This window comes from Tenrec ecaudatus, chromosome 15, assembly GCF_050624435.1.
Source record: "Tenrec ecaudatus isolate mTenEca1 chromosome 15, mTenEca1.hap1, whole genome shotgun sequence".
NCBI lineage: Eukaryota > Metazoa > Chordata > Mammalia > Afrosoricida > Tenrecidae > Tenrec > Tenrec ecaudatus.
Window position 1 is genome coordinate 94,740,461 of NC_134544.1, and position 24,306 is coordinate 94,764,766.

Sequence of the window (24,306 nt, forward strand, 5' to 3'; positions counted from 1 at the left end):
TGGGAGGAATGACTTGATTAAGAGTTAACAAAAATGTGGAGAGTTGAGGTATGTTTGACCTCCCCCATCTGAACTCTTACTGATAATTGTTGACACTGATACTGCTAGAAGTCCTAATTCCATTTGATAATAAACAGGTGTTTATCTACTTTGTGGAAGTATAAATTTTGGCTATTTCTAGCTCATTCAGATAGTTTCACTGGACCTCAAAGTTCTAATGTTATGAGTGGGTGCATTATTATAGAGCACGGGAGTCCGCTACACTCGAACAGTGATCCTCAGGAGCGACATTGCAATTGTGGCAAATATTAAAGACAGACCAGTGTGGCACGGGGCTCCTCAACCTATGTCAGGACTGAGAAAGTGAATGTATTTTCCAATGGGTATATGTACTGGAGTTTACAGATCTTTCCATAGGCGTGCACGTCATGCAGTTAGCGCATACATAGTCAGTGGGTACTATCATCAGCGGGTAACATAATAAGCAGGATGGTGAGTCACCCTGTTGACCTAGTGCTAGTTGATTTCAATCCCACCCTGAGCCCTTCCCAGGTATTTGTGACATTTATGGTGGCTTAGCTATAGAACCTGATTTCTCTGATCTACAGATAACCTTCAGGCATAATGAACTAGCCAGGCACGGAAACTGTTCTTCTACTATGGTAATTCCTTTAACACTGCTCCTTAATGGAGAGCTATATGAATGTGTATTTGAAAACATTTCTTAGAACAGTGGGGACCTTTCTGGAAATAGGGCTCGTGTTCTGTCCCCATAATTGCGAATGTAGAAATAAGGTCAAATACTTTCTACCAAGTCCTCAGTTTTCCACACATTATGGAATGCACTGTCACAATAGTTTTTATTACTGTTTTGCTTTCTTTACTGTAAGATATATTTTAAAAATCTTCAAGTATAAAATACGCCATTAAATCGACTCCTCTTTCTACAGGAATCACTGACATTCAACGATGTGGCTGTAAAGTTCACCTGGGAGGAATGGCAGCTCCTGAACCCTGCTCAGAAGACCCTATATCAGGATGTGATGTTGGAGAACTATCACAACCTGGTTTCCATTGGTGAGGAGAATTCTCAAGTCATTGGCCTCGTCATTGGCGTTTCCTGTCTTATGTGTTAAAATTTTTGCAGTGTCTGTGGTGTTCTCAAAGAGGTAGATTCTCATTGCATCCTCTGGTCTTAAGTTAGTGGGTTGGGTCTTCTGCCCTTGAGAGAACACTTTGTTCCTTTGAACATTATTTTCCTAGAAATACAACATTCTGCAGGCTTTACAAACTTTAGGTTAATTTTGGTGTGTCTAAGATTGTGTAATTTCTCATGAACAGGTTATCTAGTTGTCACCCCAGAATCTTTCTCTCAATTGTAACAAGGAGAACTGTGGTCGGTATTAGAAACAAGCTATAGTGGAATTTTATCAGGTGTATAGTCAAAATACCTTAAGGGTAATAGGCTGGGGTATTGATTCAACAGGCAGAAGGCCTCACATCCATGATAGATGTTGGAAAATGCATAAAAGTCTGTGCTTCTTTGAATGTGAGCACTCACTTTTCCTAGCAGTTGAGAAAAGTACCCCTGTAGCTCTAAATGAGATTAAATTTCCATTTATTTGATTTATACTATTGTATGTTTGCTTCCATAATTTTCTTTATTTAAGATTCTCAAAACTTTCCCTCTCTTATATGCTTCTCTCTTATTATGAATATCCATCTTGCAAACCTCTCTCCAAACAGATGGAGCACCATCTTGGATGTTCAACTCGAACCATAAATGGGCCTCCTTTGTGCTTTCTTAGCTCCCCACCTTTGAGTTTCTCTAAAGATTTTGGTGCCCATTCTCTCATTTGTTCTCTTGTTCCTTTAAAGTTTTCTTCATTCTGGTGAAATAAGTTCTTTCTATTTTCTTTTAGAGAGGGTCAAATTGCCTTGTCTGTTGGAATTCTTTAACAGACATGTTTCTCCATAGTTTGCTCCTTTTGGTGAAACACATTTATGACTTCGGTTATTTTCAGGTATCTAAAGTCACCTTCCTAGCAAGAAACTGTTATCAGCTTAGCATATAATTTTGTACCCCACCTTCAATTTTTTTCTACCTGTAAGATTTTGTTTTGTTTTTCTTAGAAAAGTACAAATACTTTAATTCTAAGTGACCTGCTCTGCTTAGGACCCACCCAAGAGACTTTCAAAGTGAAATCCAATTGTTCACACTTCATCTAGTATCACACAGGCCGCTTTCCAATGTGTGCACACGCGCATACACATGGGAGGAAGGAGGGGACGGGTTGGGAGTGCAGGCACAATGGACTTTGATCACAGGATGCAAAACGCTTCAGAAACCAGACCTGTCAGACAGCTAAGTACAAAACTGCCTAAAACAGCAGGGCTGCTTTTCCCAGACGGGCTGCATACAACCTGACGAAGATGACTTGGATTTGTTTCCCTTCAGTCAGTTTGGAGCTGTGGCCGAAGATGCTGCCTCTGGAAAGCTGAGCGCGCTGCTGAGGCAGACCCGGAGTCTGCCTGGGACTGGGAAGCACAGGCTCACTGGGGGCCACCGCAGGCTCCTCACTGCCACTGTCAGAAAGCTCCTGTCTGGCTCTTCCAACAGCTTCCTGGAGAGGATTTCAGGATGGCTTCCATGCTCCTCTGTCAGTGCAGTTCCGCAGCAATCCCAACAGCTGTCTTCGTTGTACCTGAATCAGGAACTTCTGGCACGTTCTAATTGTTCCTGTGGCAGGAGGGAGATGAGCACAGGACTGAGGGTTAGGGGTCCAGGGGCCGGGCCAGATTGGCTCACCTGTGCTTGAATTGCACCATGGCCGCCTGCGTCATGTAAGATTTTTTTTTTAAGTTGCCTGTTCCTCCAATAACTTTGTAAGTGGAAAGGGCATTTTTAACATCCTGTATTCTTTGATTTTTCCTTAAGCGTATGTCTGCTTTATATTCTTTACTATGCAGTGTGCCTTCTTTAGGCCCACCCCTTCTTAACAGGTCCTCAACCCAAAAGATGACCTTTGCTGCTTCTAAAGAACATTTTTGCAGGACATTCCAACAGAATTTTTTACTGTAATTCAAACAATGCATAGAATAATCAATATCGTTCTCTTTTCTTTTTTGCCTTTGAAGTATCCTTTTGATTTCTAAATGTATGATTTCTTTTGTGTCATCCCAGAACTCATCTGGTCTCAGTCATTAGTCTTCAGTCATCAGTCTTTTATTACTCCAGTTTATTCTTTACATAGTCTCTCAGCTCTGTGATCTAGGTATTTTGGTTAGCTTCTACTTTGATTTGAGCAATTGATGGTCTGTTCCACAGTTAACCCCTGGACATGTTTTGACTAATGAGCTTCTCCACCATTTCTTTCTAGGGATGTGGTTGATTTGATTTTCATGTGTTCCATTCAGAAATATCCATATGTATAGTTTCCATTTCTGTTGTTTAATAAGAAATTTGGTATGAATTCATCATTCATCTCACATTTTTATTGCTAAACTTGCATATCATTTCTGTCATGGAGGTCACATTTTCCACCTACTGACAACTTCCCCAAATGTTACGTTCATCAGTGTACATGATTGTATGATTGATCAATATCAGACTATAAAAGTCATGTGAAATTTTCAATATATATGTTTAATCTTTTTTGGGGGAGCTCTTACAGATATAACATTTCATAGTTCAATCACTGTACAATTGCTACCACAGTTTCAAAACATTTTCCTCTTGACTTCCTTTCTATCTGCTCTCCTTTATCCCCTCCCTTCCCCACCCTCAATTTCTTTATTGTGGAAAAGAGAACCTGGATGAAAGCAGCCTTATCTCTTTACTCCTGACTTCAGGGCTTGGAAGACCAGTACTAGTGTTAGAAGAAAACCTCCACAAGTCCCAAGGATAAAGCTAGAGCTGAAATGCACAATTTCCAGATAGAATTTTCTCCACAACTGCCCTCCAGTAAGATGTTAGTATACAGCTTCTACAGGCGCCTCACTTCTTGCTACTCAACTAAAAGATGCCTAGCTTAAAAAGCAATCAGGTTCCCTTTGTTGCTATCACTCAAGGAGTCAAGTATCCCTTTGTCTCTTAAATGCCCTCTGGATGGATCCTATGGGAGGGTTGTATAATTGAAGGGCAGAAATAAAAAGGCTTTATATTCTTTCACCAATTTATACAGTCTCAGGGCTTGCAATCTCCCTCCCCCACCCCTCCGCTCCTCCCCCAGCACACACACACACACACACACACACACACACACACACACACAGACACCTACCTACCTAACAAGGTAGGTAGGACTTTTACCCTGGGGGTCCCTGAAATAATTGGGTGAGCAACTGAAAACCAGTTGTGAGGGCAGGTGAATTGAAGTAACTCTCTCCTCAGTGGGGAGAACAAAAACAACATGTCTGCTCTTGTAGTTAAAATTGCTGGCAGATAGTAATAAGCCATGTGCTTGTATGAGGTATCATTAAGGTAACACTATAATGAGAGGATATTGTGAGGATAATTTTTAATTAGGAGAATGTGACTTGGATTCTTCTCCAATATACAAGTGTGAATTCCTCCCTCCACCCAAATGCCTGGCCTTGCAATCTTCTTTAATTCTGAGAATAAGCAATTAGGCTGTGTCCTCTCTTCTAGGTCCTCAGTTTCCCACAGCCTAATACTTACCATGAAGTGTTCTAAAAGAATGCAGGATATTCCCACGTTCACACTATTCTGTTCTGTTGTGTCCGTGCCTTCTGAAGGTTTGCATGGCTCGCTACTATATAAACTCACTGTTAAATGACCTCGCTGTCTTATTCTGGGATTGGAGATGAGGCCACTCTTCCCCGTTTTGCTGTCTGCTTTATCTTCCTTAATTGCACACACTATTCCTAAGGGCCCATTTGAGTGTGGGGCTGGATTCCCCACGGTTTACGTTTGCTTAAACAGTTGGTGTACCAATCTAAATAACACTTATAACTGGTCTTACTTGCAGGCATATGAATATTAACCTTCCACTGACAGAATTATTCTTTAGCGAAGATATTACCATGTACTGTTTGATGATGGATACGATGCCAGGCTTCTTTCATTTGTCATTCTTAGCCTTTTAAACCACGTGATTATGTAATTATAAGTAGACAATACCAGTCTATTTAAGTTTAATAATCATACACAATCGATTTTTAAACATTCCATTGTGTTTTGAAAACTTGCAGATTTTTGTTGATAATACTTCATATATTCCATCTCCACATTCTTAGAATATGTGTGCAGCTATTTTTTCTCATTTTCAGTCAAGTTTTCCTCCGTTCACGTCATTACTGTTGACTTTACTTTGAGGATTTGGTACTTCATCAGTGTTATTTCCTTGTCATTAAACCTAAGGTGTTCATGTTCCAGAAGTAGATCCCCAGGTCTTCTTCCCAGTCCTTGTTTCTGCAGATTCCACTAAGACCTATCTACCATGGCTGATCCTGCTTCTATTATTTGAAATACTGGTGGCATTGCTTTTGCCATCACAGTAACATGCAAGCCACCGCAGGACAACACTGAAAGATGAGTGGTGTAAGCTAGAATATAGGCTCTATAAACATAAAGCATATGTTTCTGTACCACAATACCTTTCATATATACTTCTAAAAATGCTTTTCCCCCAAGTAGAACTTCTGCAATTTTCACATTTCCAACTTTATGTAGTACTCAGTTGTCTTTCAGTAAAGCTTGATGAATAGAATACATGTAACCCCTACCAGCTGGAATTAGCAAGCCTTATCCGACCTGTGGTCTATTGTTCTCAATGTCTTCCTTCTATTACATTTGTTGTACATTTTCATATACCTCTTTAAGCAAATGCCAAATCTGTGTTCACTCATCCTTTCATATCCAACCAGAGTTCTACAATAGCTATTTTTACCATTTGGATTATTTACACGCTTGTATTTCTTCCAATGACCAATAAACATTAAGCATAGTGTTTTATTTATATTCATATAAGAGGGTTGTCACTAAAGATCTACTTCGTATCGATGCATATTTTAAGGAGTCCATTGTAAGTCAAGATTTTGAAAAGAATCAATGTTCTGTTCTTTTATAGAAATCCAGAAAGATGCCGACCATTTGCTTGAACACATGCAATGTGAAAGATACATGGACAGAATGGAACAATAGTATACATTTAATACATTGGAAAGTACTGTTTATCAGCACAGAAATTATTTTCTTCCAAAGGAAACGTATGAGTTGTTTGGATTACATGGAAAAATAGTAAAATCAGATTTAATCATTCTGAAATTAAATCAGAACAGAAGCAACAAAACACAGAAGTCAGTTGTGCTCAAGGAAGATGAGGACAATTTCCTCCACACTGAGCAAGAGCAATTTTGTACTGAAATGAAATTCTCTGAGAGTGAACAATCCAGGATCTCAAAGTCACAGCATCAGGAATCTGATCAAATTGAGAAACCACACACTGGTGATAAATGTGGGACGACCTTCATTGAGGAGTCTTTGCTCTATGAATGCCAGCTCATTCATATACTAGATAAGACCTGTCAGTGTGGCAAAAATACAATAATGTGTTCCAACTCAATGAACATTATCAAAAATCTCACGAATGACAAAAGCTTTATAAATGCTTGGATTGTAGCAAAACTTATCACAGTAAATCATACCTCAAGGGATGTTGTGAAACTCATGTGGCAGGGATGCCCTACGTATGCAGTGAATGTGGGAAGGACTTCACCATGAAGAGTGATCTCACTGTTCATCAGCAAACTCATACTGAAGGAAAACCCCATGTATGTGGTGAATGTGGCAAAGGCTTCATTCAGAAAATACAACTCAAAACTCATCTACGAACTCATACTGGGGATAAACCCAATATATGTAATGAATGTGGCAAAACCTTTATCAGGAAGAATGCTCTCACTGTTCATCAGCAAACTCATACTGGAGAGAAACCCCATGTATGTCGTGAATATGGAAAAGCCTCTACCAGGAAGTCTTTTCTCACCGTTCATCAGAGAGCTCATACTAGAGAGAAACCCCATATATGTGGTGAATGTGGCAAAGGCTTCACTCATAAAGTAAATCTGAAAACTCATCTACGAACTCATACTGGAGAGAAACCCCGTGCATGTGATGAATGTGGCAAAGCCTTTTTTTGGAAAACTGCTCTCACTGTTCATCAGCAAAGTCATAGTGGGGAGAAACCCCATGTATGTGGTGAATGTGGAAAAGTCTTTATTCAGAAAATCACTCTCACTTATCTTCAGCAAACTCATACTGGAGAGAAACCCCATATATGTGATAAATGTGGCAAAGGGTTTACCAGGAAGACTTCATTCACTATTCATCAGCAAACTCATACTGGAGAGAAACCCCATGTATGTGGTGAATGTGGAAAAGCCTTTATTCAGAAAATCGCTCTCACTTATCATCAGCGAACTCATACTGGAGAGAAACCCCATGTATGTGGTGAATGTGGAAAAGCCTTTATTGGAAAGACTGCTCTCACTTATCATCTACGAACTCATATTGGAGAGAAACCCATGTATGTGATGAATGTGGAAAAGGTTTTCTCAGGAAGTACATGCTCCCTGTTCATCAGGAAACTCACCAGAGAGAAACCCCATGTATGTGGTGAAAGTGGCAAAGTTTTTATCAGGAAGAAGGACCTCAGTGTTCTTCAGGGAATTCTTCCTGGAGAGAAACCTCATGTACGTTAGTGAATCTGGCAAAAGCTTCATTCGGAAAGGAGGTCTCAAAATTCATCTATGAGTTTACACAGGAGCTAATCCCTATGTATGTGGTGAATGTGGAAAAACGCCTTTATCTGGTACAGTGAGCTAACTGAGCATCAGCAAACTCATACTCCAGAGAAACCCCATGTATGTGGTGAACGTGGAAAAGCGTTTCTCAGGAAGAATGCGCTCATTGTTCATCACGAACTCATCCTGGAGAGAGAGAAATCCCATATATGTAGTGAATGGGACAAAGGCTTCATTCAGAAAGCACATCTCAAAACTCATCTATGAATTCATACCGGAGGAAAACCTTTCATGTGATGAATGCAGTAAAGCTTTCAGCCAGAAGTGGTGTCTTAAGCACATCAGAGATTTCACAAAGGAGAGAATCCCTTTGCATGAACTAAATGTGGAAAATTTTATTTCCTAATTTTCATTAGTTCAATGATGGATTCACTTGCCACTATTCTCAATCCATTTTCTGTCCCTACTATATTTCCGGTTGTTGTCTACAAAGTGATAGTACACAATTCTAGGCTGAGACTATGAAGCAACGTCCTAGACAGCCTGCCTTCACAAAGGCTGGTTAAGTACACGTTGAATGTGTCCTACCAGCACAGTTGTACTCAGAGGGATCAGTGAAGGGAGTTTTGTTGGTCACTTAGATCGTTAAATATACTTTATCGTTAAATATACTTTCTGACAATTGGGAACTTGAGACCAACATATTAATAGGCTGATCCAGACAGGCAGAAATAAGGAAGCAGAACCAAAGTTACAAGAGGATAAGACTACAAGAAGCATTCTGGAGACTACATTGATCCCCTGTGGTGTATCCAAGTGTCACATCACCTTGGCTTCAAGATCTCATGGGATATTTGTGAAACTGGTTATCGACAACATGAAAAGTTGACTCTTCCATCACTTTGGACTTCACATGGCTTCCTTGAAACCAGAAATACACAGTTCTTTTTTTTTTAACGTTTTATTAGGGGTTCATACAACTCTTATCACAGTCCATACATATACATACATCAATTGTATAAAGCACATCTGTACATTCTTTGCCCTAATCATTTTCTTTTCTTTTTTTTTTCCTTTTCTTTTTTTACATTTTATTAGGGACTCATACAACTCTTATCACAATCCATACATATACATACATCAATTGTATAAAGCACATCCATACATTCCCTGCCCCAATCATTCTCAAAGCATTTACTCTCCACTTAAGCCCTTTGCATTAGGTCCTCTTTTTTTTCCCCTCCCTCCCCGCTCCCCCCCCCCTCATGTGCCCTTGGTAATTTATACATCGTTGTTTTGTCATATCTTGCTCTATCCGGAGTCTCCCTTCCCCCCCTTCTCTGCCGTCCCTCTCCCAGGGAGGAGGTCACATATGCATCCCTGTAATCAGTTCCCCCTTTCCAACCCACTCACCCTACACTCTCCCAGCATCGCCCCTCACACCCTTGGTCCTGAAGGTATCATCCACCCTGGATTCCCTGTGCCTCTAGCCCTCATATGTACCAGTGTACAACCTCTGCCCTATCCAGCCCTGCAAGGTAGAATTCAGATCATGGTAGTTGTGGGGAGGAAGCATCCAGTATCTGGGGGAAAGCTGTGTTCTTCATCGGTACTACCTCGCACCCTGACTGACCCATCTCTTCTCCTAAACTCCTCTATGAGGGGATCTCCAGTGGCCGACACTTGGGCCTTGGGTCTCCACTCTGCACTTCCCCCTTCATTCAATATGGTATATATATATATATACATATATATAGATGTACACACACATACATATATATTTTTTTTGCATGATGCCTTATACCTGGTCCCTTGGGCACCTCGTGATCGCACTGGCTGGTGTGCTTCTTCCATGTGGGCTTTTTTGCTTCTGAGCTAGATGGCTGCTTGTTCACCTTCAAGCCTTTAGGACCCCAGACACTATCTCTTTTGATAGCCGGGCACCATCAGCTTTCTTCGCCACATTTGCTTATGCACGGAAATGAACAATCTCTTCCACCAAAACCACACCCACTGTGAGTGCATCTTTTCTGACTCATAGTAATCCTATCAGACTGGTTAGGACTGCTCGCTAGGCTTTCTCTGCCTATAATTATTTACAGGAATAGACAAGTTCATCTTACTCAGGAGGACCCCTTGTCTGGTTTGAATCCCTGGCCTTGTGGTGAGCAACCACATCTGATCCCACAGCACCACCATAGCCCTGTCTCTGCACCAACAGGCCCATAGGGCAAGGTTTCTTAACTGTCACTTTTAGAAGCCAAGTCATAATATTTTCAATATTATTATATAGATATGAACTCGACTGTGAAAAGGAAGGCCATAGAAAAAATGATGGCCTTTGACTTATGGTGTTGTAAAAGAATGATGAAAGTACTGTGGGGCAGACTGGTAATAAGATAAACAGGTCTGTTTTGAAGGGAGTACAGCCAGTGAGTGCTTTAGAATCAAGGATGGTGAGACCTTGTTTCATGGAAAGTTTTTATTCCTGTCACTTCAAAAAGATATCAACCATGATAAAGTAGGAGATCAATGAAGACCAAGGCCCGTGATATAGATTGACACAGTGGCTGTTTCAATGAGCTCAAAATATCCATTGCAATTATGATGCTGAGAGAGGCATTGAGAATAGGAACTGACTGTGGCACTTAACAAAAAAGAAATCAAAATACACAACATTCTTCCCAGGCTAAATAACAGTGCTTGGGAAATCGTATGTGTTTTATGCAGGAAAACACACCTAACAAAGGGAAATATGTAACAGAATACACTGTCTTTATCATTGCTCTTACATTGAAGTTCACTGTGTCTTGGGTAATTATTGGTAGCATATGTCTACATATTTATAGAGCTTTAAGCATCCAAAGTTACATGGGCGCAGGATGGTTGTTAGAGACTCGTAAAGAAGTTTAACATGAAAGAGAAGAACTGTCTGAATAGGATTTTCTTTTCTGAAATACTGATGGCAGAAAGTTAGCAGGTCTTTAACCAAGGGAGTCACTGAATGGTTTTGAACTGCCAACCTTTTGGCTCAAAGTTGAGCATTTAATCATTGTGCCACATACTTTTTTGGTCCAGGTTCTCCTGAGCATAACTTACATGCATCAACTTAATATTCTAAAGATGAACATTCCTGTTCATATTGTCCAGTGTTAAGACACCATGTAGATTTCTTCAACGTCAGTGCTACTGCTATTTTTTGCTCCTTGAGTATTCATTGTTGCATACGTAGAGTATGCTGTTCTATATATTGTGTGTTTTCTGTAGCAACCCTGGACAGTATCTGTAGTGTCAGAAACAGCTGCCACAATTGGGATAACTAAGAGTGACTCTAAGAAAGGTCAAATACCCTACCAGAAATATCAAAAGAATTGATGCACTTGGGTTATGGTGTTAGAGAATAATATTAACTGTATTGTGGGCTGCCTGAAGGACAAACAGGTCTGTCTTGGAAATAGCACATCTGGCTTCTTGGAAGCATTCAAGTCAGACGTTATCTCCCTCATTTGAACATGTCGGTAGGAGCACCACAACCCGGAGAATCGTCTTGTGCTTGGTAAATTAGAGTCGGTGAAAAAGAGAGTCTTTCCAGGAGCTGGATTGTCACAAAGTCTGCTATGGTGAGTCCAAACGGAGGAATCACTGTGAGCACAGTGCACTTCCGGGCAGTATTTATTCCTGTTGTACCTGGGATCTCTGCGAGTTGAAGCCAACTCAATAACAATTCAACATATTCAGTATTATTTAGATCATTCTAAGTTAAATTTATTACATCAACCTACACTTGTGAGTGTTCACTGGAATGAAAACACTGAACATCCACCTGATGGCTTGGAGAAAATTTGGAGCTCACTTGAGAAATTTTTCCTGCATTAATATTTTTTTACTCACATTAGTGACATAGTGGTTATGTGTTGGGCTGAGATCTGCATACCAGTGCCCACTCCAAACAAGATAGAGAGGGCTTTCTTCTCCGATAAGCAGTTAGAATCTCAGAAACCCACATGGGCGTCACTATAAATTAACAACTTGATGGCAGTCAGTTTGGGTTTTTTTAAATAATATTTCTAACTGACAAAAAAACAGGACTAGTTATTTCCCTGAATTGTCAACAGATTGAACTGATAACTATTACTTTGAAGTCTGCCTTTCAATAAATGGCCAAATCGACAAAGCCCATTCCAATGAGAAGAAGGCAAGTTCAGATACATGAAGGTTCCCTAGAGTCTGTGCTTGGTGGTCCCTAGAGAGGTGCTGACAAGGTGGGGAAACTACAGCTTTTGAGAGGAAAACATCGCTGACATCTCTTTCACGTCTCCTAAAACCATGACTTGATGTACTAAGTTTTGTGTTTGGGTTCACACCAAATTCCCATCTCTGTGTGTCTGGCACAGTAATACAGGGCTGTGTCCTCAGGATGCACGGAGCTCAGTTTTAAATAAGCTTTGCCCTTGGAGGTGTCCCTGGTGATGCTGACTCGGGATTGGAGAGCTGGATTATACTTTGTGCCCCCATCAGTATCTATTACACCAAACCTCTCCAGTCCCATTCCTGGAGCCTGGCAGATCTAGTGCACAGCATAGCTGGTTAAAGAGAATCCAGAGACAGCACAGGTGAGAGACAGGGTCTGTGAGGGCTTCACCAGTCCAGAGCCTGACTCTTGTAGCTGCACCTGGGCCAGGACACCTGGGGATGAAGAGAAACAGAGTCCTGGGCTGCGATGCTGCCACCCTAGACTTCATGTAGGAGTGCCTGAAGCACTTACCTCCCGGAGTCACCACCAGAAAAGGAAGCCCACCCACAATTCGTGTTCTTGTGGATAAGACTCGTCACACCCAGAAAATGCTCTCCGGGTGAAAAGGAATAGGACTTTCAGTACGTGCGCGCTGCGGTTTCACGGGGCTGGTATTTGCATGTGGGAGGTGCACTTGTATGTAAAGGTGGACAGGGCCAAATGGAGCCCAGAGCTCTGGCACTCAGATGAGAAACGTGATGCTGGTGGAGTCCTTGGGAGAACACAGTCCTATGAGGTCTTCACTCTACCAACCATATGCACATCTGTGCATATTTCAAGTTCAATGTAACTTTATGTGCATTCCCGTCGAAAGTACCCAAATGATCTATTGAAATTAAAGACCATCTCTATCCTCATGTTTGGAATCAAGACTGGGGCCACCTGAATCTTTCATCCATCTGAACACACAGGGAAACAAGTGTATGTCATCCCAAATTCTTTCCCCTGTTTTATTTCACAGTATTTGGAAAGAAGTAAAAGGTACTTCAATGTTATGTTCTCTATTTAGAGTTGGAATGAAAAGGTTTCCTAACATCAGGGTCATTTGTGAGACTAAAAGAAACCACAAAAATAAAAAGAAATTCCATTTTCTTCCATGAATTAGTACCGGGTGGGTGTTGGGCTCAGTGTATTCAGAGAGCGCCCTGCTGACAGCATCCCATCACTTACAGGAGAGGTGTTCCCTGGCCTCACACTGTCCTCCAACTTCTGTGGGTCACACAGCAACATTTTTTCTGGCCCTAAGCTTTCACGCTATTGGTCAGGAGTGTTACCTGGCACTGTCTCCGCAGGTTTCCTGCCCTGGGCCGTAGAGTTACCATAGTGGTCAGCACAGCAGTTCTAGCTGACCCGGCACTGCAGTCCCTCATCCATGCTCCTGCCCTCACTTCTTTCTTCTCTTGGCCCAAAGCTGGTGGCTCTTAACATCCCTGCAGGTCCGCTTTCTCCCTGAGGTTAGTTTTATGTGTGGACTCACACTGACCCTCCCTCACTGTGAACAGCTTTGGAGGTAGAGAGTGCTACAACTTGCAGACAATCTGAATTCGGTACAGCGGAAGGAAGTATGATCTATAGACACAGATATTTATACAGATACGATATTGAGATGCATTCCACAATAAAATACTGATTAAGAGAGAGATTTGCCTGAAAGACAAGAGAGGTACGGAGCAGAGTTTAGCTTTCAGTCTTTCCACAGGAAGAGAAAGGCCCTTAAAGCAGGCTTCTATTTAAATAATTGAAGCAAGAAAGTAATAAAGTTATTTATTACATGTTAAGGAGGAAATTGTCAAGTCAGAATTCTTTTTTATGGGTTTCTGTGATGTGTGTGATAGGAAATTTTACAGTTTTTGGCAATTGTTGAGCATAATGACAATCTAATGCCACTTAGTTATGCATGAGAAGAATGTTGAAAATATTATTTGATTGCCTGTACATGTACCATGAGAAAAAATAAGTTAAAAATGAAAGATAACTTTTTCCTTCATAATCAGAAACTGATGGAAAGTCTTACGGGAACAACACTTCAAAAAACTAGTGAAAATATTGAACTATAGAAGATTGTTATATAAGCCAGAAATATGAAATTAAAACTTGTTAGTAATGGAATAGTATTTAATATTTTAGTTATTTTCTTAGTTTTCCTCTAAAACCATTTTATTTGGGGCTAATAATCTTATCAAATTGTAGTTCAAGTGCATCAAACAGTATTGTATAATTGTTACCAAAATCAGTTTCAAAACACTCTCTTCCTTCTTGAACTCCTTGGCATCAGTTCCCTTTTATCCCCGCCACCCCCTACTACAGGCCCCAGAATCCCTTATTGTCTTAGCTATGTCTATATGTTCATAAATTCCACGTTTCATCTAATGTAAAACAGAAAAACAAAGCAAAAATTCAATAATGTTACCCCCAATGCCAATATACATCTGAGATAAACCCCAGTAAGAATCGGAAATTGAGGAAGCAGGCAGTTCAAGTGCAGTCTGCTGTCCTTCCCCAGAGTCCATAACAGACCCAGGTGTGCTTAGGTCTTAGGACCAAATGTGTCAGTCTGGCTCCTCGAATGTGATGACCTTGCTCTCTGACTGCCTTTCCCAAGGCTTCTGGATCCAAATACACTCTTTATGAGCTGGCGTCCTACAGCATACCTCTTCTACCTTCTTCTGAACACATGCTAGCATTCCCCAACCTGACTGTTATTCACATTACACGGAATATACAAAACCGCAACAACAAAACCATCTCACTGCCTTCCAGGAGATTCCACCTCCTAGCACAACCCTACTTCTCTATCTTTGCTGGTGAGGAGGGAACACTGTTGTTCAACTGCAGCCCTGGCCGCTGAGTGAAACCACTGGCTGTGGGGACTGGAGCCCACTCCTGATGATGAGCTGCTCCGGTCTCTTCTCTGTGTGAGCAAACAACTGTTGCATCCAATGCCTGTGTGTAAGCTGTGCTTTTGCTGGTGACCTCAGGCATTGGTTTAACAGAAATACACTGTTAAGTCGTCCTTACACTACAAAAGAAGGGAAAAATACAGATGGAAGGAAGAATAAGGTTATTTTCACTAAGCTACCTTGTAAATTGAAGCACAGACAAAAAATATATTTAAAAGGAAAACCATTAACACGTTAATAAAGATATTATAAATAATACCATCAGTGATGCGACAGAAAAAGATGGCATCATTAACCTAAAACACAATGTAGGCGATTCTATGGAGACCAAGGTAATGGGAAAAAAAGATCAATTCCTGACAATCGTATTAAATATGATTCAACCAAATACAGAAAACAGACTAATGGACATAAGCAACCAAAATAAGATTCAAATTGGAAACACAACATAACTCACTGGCACCAAGTGAATTCTGACTCATAGTGACTGTCTAGAGCAGAGTAGATCTGCTCCTTAGAGTTTTACGCACCGTAAAACTTTTTTTTAATTGAGAAATTGGCAAATTTTATTATTAAGTAGATAACATTATATCAATGTTAGATTTCTTATTTAATTTGCAATATTATTTTATTAAAATGAATTTTGAGATTATTCAAAATGAAAATGCTTTAAAACATTTGTTCCACAGCTACTATGTTTTAAAATGTTATTTCTTTCAAACAAAAACCCTTTTATTAGGACCTAATCCAGACATCTTCCCATCTATAGTTAAATCATATGAAGCAGTGTTGTACAATCAGAAAACATGTTCTTCCTTCTTGAACTCCTTTCTGTTACCTCCCCCACCTCTCTTGCTGAAGCTCCCATTACCCTTATTCTAGTTATTGACTCTGTAGAGTCACCCACCCTGTGCTTCATAAACTAAGAAACATATAAAAATATATGAGAATCAAAAACGCTACCAACAATGACAAACATAGCAGAAATAAACCCCCTAAATGTTTAAAAATAAACCCATAAAATGTTAAAACCCAGATTCAGCACAAAGTATATCAAAGGGGAGATCAAATGAATGACAAGTTGCTAATCATCCAAGTCAGATGTGTCATTTTGATCTCCTACAGTCATCTCTCCAATACTCTCTGATCACCACCTTCTTCCATCCCTCAGTTACGGTGAGAGGGAATCACAGGAGGTGTATTCCCTGTGGAGATCCTGCACATGGATTTTGAACTTCCACTGTCCTCCGTGGCCTTCTGCATGCCAGAATCTCACAATTAAGCTCTGATACTATTTCCTCCTCTGGATTTGGATTACAATTATTATTTGGACTATAATTTACAATCTTGTGAATCTTTTTTCGAGCCTCATCTGTCTCCCTTGGAGTGGCTGGTGATTCTGAACTGCTGACCTAGCACTTAGCATCCCAATGTGAAATCCACTATGCCATCAGGGATAGTGGTGTTGTAAATAACCTTTATTTGCATATGTATTTACTACTTATTTATTACACATTGTTTTTCTAATTGAAAAGCATGTAGCTGTAACTTAATTAGGAATGTTATATGTATTGAATTTTAAATGTTAAATAATTTTAACATTTTTAAAATTTAAAAATGGTATAATATGTGATTATATTAGGTAATTACACTTAGCTGACCAAAATTAATCTCAATATTCTGTACCTCACGCCATCAAAGATGTTGTTGGGTGTTTCTGAGTCACTTTTACTCATAATGTCTCACAGGAAATACGTAAACTTCCAAGTCCTGAACCATCCTCACTTGCTCTTAAGTTTGAGACCATGTTTGCAGCCACTGTGTCTGTGCTTCTAACTGAGCGTTTTCCTCTGTTTTGCGGACACTCTACCAAACAGGATGTACTTTCTCTAGAAACCAGTTCCCCTTATCACAGGTTCAAAATACGTGAGAAGTCACGCTATTCTCAGTTCTAAAAACATTCTGCGATATGAGCCTGCAATGTCCTCCTCTTGTGATACATTTTCTATCTTTTGGAAATTAAAGTTTTCTTTCCAACATGTGTTCCCTTCCTTGGGACTTCAATGAGTAATCTTACAAAGGAGTCCTCAAACCAGACAGCTCATTCCTGTTCAGCTGTTCCCCTCTGGGCCTGGAACACTTGTTTCTGCATCAAGGGACACAGTGGGGAGAAAGCATCACGAAGGATATGTCACATGTTTAACCCCCAAAGTCACCTCAATTATTTTCTCAGACTTAGAGATTTTTAGTCAGTTACTACCCACAGTGCACAGGGAGCATGTCAGAGAGCCCTCCAGAGTCCTAAACAGGGGCTGTAATAGATCAGTGAGCTCAGAGCAATTGAAATCGTGCTCTGCACTCATGAATGTGTACATGCCTGTATTTCATTGTCTACAGATTTTGAGTAACAGAGAGGATGAGAACGACCATGGTAATCTGTTTGCCGAGAAGAAAAATGGGTCATCCAGGAAGAGTATGAAGTTTCAGAGTCACTTTAATATTTTTTCCTCCATTCAAGCCTGCAGTGAGGAGAAACTCTGGGGGTGGGGTGGGAGGAGGAAAACTGTCCCTGGAGATGCTAAGATGTAAGAGAGGAAGCCCTAATTTCAACAGGAAATCTTCCCTGTCATTCACATGTGCCTGTCTAGGGCTGGGTGTGTGTGTCCTGTGGGACCTGTGAGCCCCCCGCTGCCCAATGTCTCCCCTGCAGGGGAGGTTTGTGTCTGGGCTCACACTGACTTCCCCTCACTGTGATCCTTGCACAGTAATACACAGCTGTGTCCTCAGCAGTCACGGAGCTCAGCTGCAGAGAAAACTGATTCTTCGATGTGTCTCTGGTGATAGAGAGTTGGCTTTGGAAGGACGGGTTATAATCTGTATCACCATCATAATCTCTGTATCCCATCCACTGAGGTCTGGCAGATCCAGTTCCAGTCATAACCAATGCTGGTGATGGAGAAACCAGAGACAGTGCAGGTGAGGGACAGTTTCTCGGAGGGTTCCACCAATCCTGGACCCGACTCCTGAAGCTGCACCAGGGGCAGGATGCCTATAAATAAAGATAATTGGAATCCGTCCGTCACTTGCAGTCACAACCATCCCCATAGACTCCACACTGATCTCTGAGACCCTCACCTTGGGGAACTGTCATCAGGCACAGGAGAACACACAGCAATGGCATCTTTAGACCACAGCTGTGCTTTCCCAAGGGACCCACAGCCCTGTCCAAAGAGAACTGATAGCCTTCAGTGCCCAAGGCTGGGATTTCAACCTAGTGCCTGAAGAAGGATTTGCATAGGAGGGAACCCTGTGTTTATCAATAGAGGCTTTTTTGTTTCTTCTAAGTCCATTGTAGGGTAATTCTTTTGAACTCATTTGTGTGTTAGTCTGTAATAAGAGATCATTTTTCCTAAGAGGTGTGTGTGAATGGTCAAAGGAAAACCCAGCATTTCTGAGCCCAGTATTCTCTCCCTCCAGCCTTCATTGCTCCTGCCCTGACTGAGGCTCCCATATGTCCTGTGTGTCGAGGACTGGACAGTACAGAGTTCCTTGAAACCATCAGGTCCACCCCAGAGTATCATCATTGCCCCACACTCTCCAAAACCCATTCCTTATTTAGACCCTGATGCTGTGAGGTAGCTAGAGGCAGAACTGAGGGCTGGCCCTCTACATTGCCAAAGCCTCCCGCTGCTCTTACAGGAAGTTGGAAGCTGCTTAAGGCTAGAGGGCATGCTCACATTCAGGACTTTGGGAGAGGAAGCCTGTACACCTGGGTGGGACGCCATCTAGGCCAGGTGAGCTTAATTCAGCCAATGGGGTTAACCAGTATCATCGACCACGCCTCCCTTGAAAAAGCCAAAAACGTTGAGATCATGGCTCTCTCCCAGCAGCTACTACACGGTTCAGAGCAGCCTGGTTGTGGTCCGGTGCAGCAGCTGTGCCGTGTTATCTTGCTCCTGCTCTCGCTCTCTCTTTAGTTCAATTTACTCTAACACCTGAAAACGGTTTCTATCCTTTATAAAAATAAAATTCACTTTGATCACAAACCAGGCTTCGGTGTGAATTCTTTCTGGTGCAAACCCAAGGACTGAGGTATTTCTAACTCAAGGGATCTAAAAATGCCTCTTAATCAACCTCCTCAAAGTCCTTGGTAGTTTTTCTATGTGGGAATATATGTTTTAGAAGAATTAATGCCAGACATATTCCAAGGAGTTGGGGATTAATGATGCCTTAAATATTCAACTCTTCCAGGAAGCCATTCAGGGCTATTTTCCACCCTCTTCTCCCTTGATTATATCCTCTCATGTTTCTGGGCTCTGAAAATTATCGCAACGTCCAACAGAAACCCATGACCGTGGTTGAAATGGTTTACGTGCTGGTGGGTGCCGTTCAGTTCAAATTCTTAAGGTCAGGAAGCGGCATGCCAGATGCTGGCACCAGAGGTTGCCCTCCACTTCTGTCTCTGTATTTTATGACCTGCCGACTCTGGCAGGATGTCTCTAGTAGATTTTGGCCACCTACTACTGTTAATCAGCCAGGGATTTCCCCACCTTGGGCCACGATCATCAGAAACCCACGGATCTTACAAGCAACGCACACACTATATCCCAGTGCAAGATGCCTAAGGAAAAGCTCAGTGTCAGTACAGTGATTCATGTCTCATAGTGTCTCGGTGTCAGTACAGTGATTCATGTGTCATAGTGTCTCAGTGTCAGTACAGTGATTCATGTGTCAGAGTGTCTCAGTGTCAGTACAGTGATTCATGTGTCATAGTGTCTCAGTGTCAGTACAGTGATTCATGTGTCATAGTGTCTCGGTGTCAGTACAGTGATTCATGTGTCAGAGTGTCTCGGTGTCAGTACAGTGATTCATGTGTCATAGTGTCTCGGTGTCAGTACAGTGATTCATGTGGCATAGTGTCTCGGTGTCAGTACAGTGATTCATGTGTCATAGTGTCTCGGTGTCAGCACAGTGATTCATGTGTCATAGTGTCTCGGTGTCAGCACAGTGATTCATGTGTCATAGTGTCTCGGTGTCAGCACAGTGATTCATGTGTCATAGTGTCTCGGTGTCAGCACAGTGATTCATGTGTCATAGTGTCTCGGTGTCAGCACAGTGATTCATGTGTCATAGTGTCTCGGTGTCAGCACAGTGATTCATGTGTCATAGTGTCTCGGTGTCAGTACAGTGATTCATGTGTCATAGTGTCTCGGTGTCAGTACAGTGATTCATGTGTCATAGTGTCTCGGTGTCAGCACAGTGATTCATGTGTCATAGTGTCTCGGTGTCAGCACAGTGATTCATGTGTCATAGTGTCTCGGTGTCAGTACAGTGATTCATGTGTCATAGTGTCTCGGTGTCAGTACAGTGATTCATGTGTCATAGTGTCTCGGTGTCAGCACAGTGATTCATGTGTCATAGTGTCTCGGTGTCAGCACAGTTATTCATGTGTCATAGTGTCTCGGTGTCAGTACAGTGATTCATGTGTCAGAGTGTCTCGGTGTCAGTACAGTGATTCATGTGTCAGAGTGTCTCGGTGTCAGTACAGTGATTCATGTGTCATAGTGTCTCGGTGTCAGTACAGTGATTCATGTGTCATAGTGTCTCGGTGTCAGCACAGTGATTCATGTGTCATAGTGTCTCGGTGTCAGCACAGTGATTCATGTGTCAGAGTGTCTCGGTGTCAGTACAGTGATTCATGTGTCATAGTGTCTCGGTGTCAGTACAGTGATTCATGTGTCATAGTGTCTCGGTGTCAGCACAGTGATTCATGTGTCATAGTGTCTCGGTGTCAGCACAGTGATTCATGTGTCATAGTGTCTCGGTGTCAGTACAGTGATTCATGTGTCATAGTGTCTCGGTGTCAGTACAGTGATTCATGTGTCATAGTGTCTCGGGGAAGAAGTTGCCACCTAGAAAAGGTGGGCACTATTTCAAGGGTCATGAATCTGAGTAAAGAGATTGTTCAGAGCAGGAAGTGGGAAACACTTGTTTAGTAGATAGGGCAAAGTAAGAATAAGATCCATAAACGATATTTCAGATCTTGAACCAAAATACACCTGCCTCAGACCCAACAAGCACTCTGGGTTAAATGAGGTCCATTCAGGTTCTCAAAATGTAGGAATGAGTGCAGACTGTTCTAAATGTCCCTTGCCCAGGGGACTCTGGTTCACCTGAAATGGGAGCATTTCCAACCAAAGTGTGCCTCTCTATTTGTCCTTTTCGTGTGACCCCTTGATAACTGCTCAGGGATCTCACCCTTGAATTTATCACCAAAATTCATAGATCGTCTCATTTGGAATATATATGTATAACATCATATATATAATGTTATTGACCAGGAACTCAGTAGCACTATCCCTAAATATATATATTTTTAAAATTTTAACTCCCATCTAGATTATTTTCTCATTTATATACACCATCAGAAGCATTTTTCTCCATTCTCACAGTTGACACCACTAAGTTACAGAATGATTGTCTGTATATCTGAACTAATATGTATTTTAACAACGCAGAAATCCAAGTACAAGGTGGTGGTCACTTGGATTTTTTGAACCAGATTTTGCTAAGGAGAATAAACAAAAGTTTTGCAAAAAATACTCATGAGGTTCACCAAAATCTAAGATTTCAAGCAAATTACATGATAATATTTTTCATTGGGAGTGCATTAGATTCATTCAGCTTGCACACACAGACTGGCATGGCTTTACTTGAACCTGGTCATTCTAGCACACGCAGCTCATGACATCTGTTGCTGGTGGTTGGCGGGACAATTTAAGGTTCACACTGTAATGGAGCTGCACACTAGTCCAGGTCACCTCCATCTCCGAAAATGGATGCCATGATTGTACAGTAAACAGGTATAAAACTTTGCAGATTAAAATTACAACTCTTTATTTTTGTTTTGTTGTCTGATTTTATAGCTAGGAAATAACATGGAGGAGAAGGTTTCATCCCAGAACCCATGGCGTGCCTGTTTGAAAATCTTAATGCATGGATGGTGACCCCTGTTTCAGGAAGGCACTTCCATCGGTCTGGCAAGCTGCCCTGGCTGGAGGCCTGGAATGCATCCGGGCCGAGAGGGAAGCATTTGTTCCAACACCTGGATCTCTCCTTTGGACTCAGCTCACAGCATTGTGCGTAGGTGAATGTTGAAATGGAAATAAAGTGACATTTAAATTATATTAATTATTGAATTACATTTATGTTTAAATTATAATTAAATACACCTACTTAAATTAATATGCTCCTATGAAATCTGACACGTGCCATTTGTAAACATTTGTGAGGGGGTGGGGCCAATGCAATCACGGCACAAGGCAAACAGTAGATGAGGTTTGCTCAGTGAAAGCACCTCTCCTCACTCTACACAAGCTAGCACAATGCTCCAGGCCCTCAAATGTGTCCTCCGAAACCCATTGCCTCTTTGGTCCTGATTCCCTGTCAGTGTCTGTACATGTTAAGGGGATTAAGATACAAGAGTTTTTCAAATACACAAGACAGCTCCGATGCCCAACTATGGCTTGAGGACACTGAGATGTGCTTGCTGGTTCATCCTGGACTGAGCTAACTTCTAGGGAATTCCAGCTGCCCTTGCCTCCCAATACCCTTACTGGGGACAGATTTGCATCATGGTTGAAAGATCCCCCATGTTTTCCTTGTGCCCTCTGTGTGTATCTGACTCCATATGTGTCCTTCTGCTCTTTGGAAATAGGAGACTGTTTCCTCCCCTTACAATGCAAAGTTTCTAATTCAGTGGTTGATACAAACCCTCACATCGAGAGAAGCTCCAAGGGAAACTGTAAGATGGAGACACTGACAGGCAGCCAGCTCTTAACCCCCCTCCAGCCTGTCTGCCAGAACTGAGTCCTGGCTGAGAGCCCTCAGCAATCCCTGAAGTCCAAACCTTCCTGTAGGGAGGTTTCTGTCCAGACGCTTACAGATTTACTTTACCCTGTCTCCATTATTGGAATAGAAGGTTGTGTTACCAACATTGAGGCTGTCCATTTGAAGATGCAGTATGTTCTTGGCATTACTTCTGACTGTCAATCAGCTACTCCCAGTGTATATGTAGGCTAGGGAATCACCATAAGGACCAGCAATTGTTACTCACTTCAGCCCCTACAGGGAACTGGCAGTGAAATCCGTGTCCTAACCACTGGTGGCCGATCCACAAGTTGGGCAGGAGAATCCAGGGGTGCCCTAGTCTGCCTCAAGTCTCCCAGAGCCCACCAGCTGCACTGGAAACATGCAAACGCAAAGACATCCTGATGAGGAAAGCATCACACATTGTTTCTCTCTCTTGTTCACCATATTTTCTTTTCCTTTTTAATACTGCAACAAGCGAAGCTCACTCAGATCAGCAGTTCCAGTGGGACTTATGCACAATCACGCCTTTCCGGTGAATTGGGGGAGCTGGGCATCCTAGGGCTGTTGAGGCTGTATTCTCTCCTGTAGCTGAAGGACTGGGCTAGGCTGGATGTCATTAGCAGAGTAACATGCCATTGTGCGTGTCTTGTATTGTAAATATACCTGAGCAGCAGATATGAATGTCCCAGGGGAACTAGCTGTCAAATAATAGTTGGGAAAATATCATTTCTTATCATGCCAGTTTACTATATTGGTTAAACCACATAGACACCAAGGGGAACAGAGGATACCATATACCTTTTCCCCCAGAAAATAGACCCTCTTGTCCATAAGATATCAATGCCCAAAAAAAAAAAAAAGATATCAATGCCTAGATGTACAAGCTAAAGGTTCCAAACAATAAGTTTTGGTTATATGTGGTAAACTACAGTAACTGAGGGGGAAATGGATGAGGTAAAAAAGAAGATCTATCCTGGCAGAGGGTCAGGAATTTCTTCTAGGCCTATATTGCCACTGGGGTATAAACATGGATGTTTGTAAGGCGACACCTCAGACCTCGTTCACAATGTTTCCTTAAGAATGATGAAGTCAGAGGGTCAGATTAATCACCCCTCCCTTTAGCAAAGCTCCACACAAAACTTACAGTCATGAAATATAATAAACCTGGAATGTACCTGGGAGTGCGGAAAAAAACAAGTGTGGAACAAACATCTGTAAGCATCTGTTTTTTCCTGGTGACCTCAAAGCCACGAGAGGAAGAAAAACAACAGAACTTCACTAGAAGCTTGGAGTCTCTGCTGTCCACAACCAAGAGAACTTCAACACTGATAGCCACTGAATTGAACCTCTAATACCATTCCCTCCTCTGATCTTGGCTTTTCCATTTGAAAATCTTGGATCATACCCTGAAGCCCAAGACTTCGGGATATCAGTCATCTGTGCCTCCCACAACAGCAAGTTTCAGCTTTAAGT

At 41.7% G+C, this 24,306-nt stretch overlaps 1 long non-coding RNA gene across 1 annotated transcript; it reads left to right on the plus strand.

The window, feature by feature from the left end:
* Positions 1–947: 947 nt before the first annotated feature.
* On the plus strand, positions 948–22,148 carry LOC142427975 (uncharacterized). The gene is made up of 2 exons (XR_012780126.1): positions 948–1,077; positions 21,888–22,148. It is a non-coding gene; the product is annotated as an uncharacterized LOC142427975 (long non-coding RNA).
* Positions 22,149–24,306: the final 2,158 nt, after the last annotated feature.